Genomic DNA, 1,988 nt, shown 5'->3' on the forward strand with positions numbered 1-1,988 from the left:
AAAAAAAAAAAAAGACCAGCCTGGCCAATATGGTGAATCCCCGTCTCTACTAAAAATACAAAAATTAGCTGGGTGTGGTGGTGGGCACCTGTAATCCTAGCTACTCAGGAGGCTGAGGCAGAAGAATTGCTTGAACCCGGGAGAAGGAGGTTGCAGTGAGTCCAGGTTGCGCCACTGCACTCCAGCCTGGGCAGCAGAGCAAGACTCCATGTCTAAAACAAACAAACGAAAAACCTAGGGAGCTGGTAAAGCATCCCTTCTGAATGTCTGTGAGGCTGTTTCCAGAGGAGATTGGCATCTGAGTTGGTGGACTGAGTGGAGAAGATCCACCCTCAGTGTGGGTGGGTACTATCCAAACAGCTGAGGGCATGGATAAATCAGAAAAGGAGACCAAAGCATTTTTCCCCCTCTCTCTTTCTCTCTCTCTCTCCAGGACCTAGAACATTCACCTCCTCTTGTCCTTGCAGATGTGAACTTCAGCCTCTCCAGTCTTGGGACTCCAGGACTTGTACCACTGGCCCCTTGGTTCTCAGGCCTTCGGTCCCCAACTGAGAGTTACACCATCAGTTTCCCCAGTTCTGAGGCTTTTGAACTTGGACTAGGGCACCCTACTGGCCCCCCAGGGTCACCAGCTTACAAACAGCCTGTGGTGGAACCGCTCAGCCTTCATAATTGTGTGAGCCAATCCCCCTCATAAATCCCCTCTCATATATCTATACCCAGTCATGCATCACTTCATGAGGGGAAGACGTTCTGGGAAATGCGTTGTTAGGCGATTTCATCATTGTGTGGATATCATAGCATGTACTTTCACAAGCCTAGATGGTCCAGCCTACTACACACCTACGCTATATGGTATAGTCTACTTCTCCTAAGCTACAAACCTGTACAGCACATTACTGTACTGAATACTGTAGGCAATGTATCTAAACATAGAAGAGGTCCAGTAAAATTATAATATTATAATCTGGCTGGGTGTGGTGGCTCATGTCTGTAATCCCAGCACTTTGGGAGGCTGAGGTGGGCGGATCACTTGAGGTCTGGAGTTCAAGACCAGCCTGGCCAAGATGGCAAAACCCCATCTCTACTAAAAATACAAAAAAATTAGCTGGGCCTAGTGGCGTGTGCCTGTAATTTTAGCTACTCTGGAGGCTGAGGCAGAAGAATCACTTGAACCCAGAAGGCAGAGGTTGCAATGAGCCGAGATTGCACCACTGCACTCCAGCCTGGGTGACAGAGTGAGACTCCATCTCAAAAAGAAAATAATAATAATAATAATCATCATCATCATCATCTTTTGGGACCACTATTGTGGTTCATCATTGATTAAAACATCATTATGAGGCACATGACTATATATATAAGTATTTTATATACATATTTAATTTTCTGTCTCTCCGGAGCATCCTAATACTTCCTGGACTGCCTAAAATGAATTAAGTGTATGAAATGAAGGATTGCACTAATTTGGATGCTGCAGACTGATGGCCTGTAGCCCACAGGGCTGCTGATGTGGTTGGTTTGGCCCGTGTGGTGTATGTATGTGTCACAGCAATGTGACAGCCTCTCCAAGTCAACACATTTACTCAGCGTTACCTCCCACATGGCTCACCTCATGTGTTTACAATGTATACCCCTGTAAGTGTCAGAGGGGTGACCTCTGGACTGAATCCAACTTTTGCCTGGAGTTGTGGAAGGAAGAGGCCGCTGCTCTATAGCAGCTTGGCAATGGGAGAAGTGAACACAGCATGCTGCTGATCTCTGCGGAGTTTTGTGGAGTGCAGGACTTGGAGGCTGACCGACTCAGCGGTGGGAATTTTTAGGGATTAAAAAACCTTTAGAAGCATGGTCCCTGGAGGGAGGCTGTTGCTGATTGGCTGGCCTTCGGAAGCATGTGTACTGACAGAAGGAACTTGTCACTGAAGGGCTGGGGCAGCTTTAAAAGCAGTTCTCACTTATTACTATGAACAAAGAACAGTAAGTCTTTT

Source organism: Mandrillus leucophaeus, unplaced genomic scaffold, assembly GCF_000951045.1.
Source record: "Mandrillus leucophaeus isolate KB7577 unplaced genomic scaffold, Mleu.le_1.0 Scaffold254, whole genome shotgun sequence".
Lineage (NCBI taxonomy): Eukaryota > Metazoa > Chordata > Mammalia > Primates > Cercopithecidae > Mandrillus > Mandrillus leucophaeus.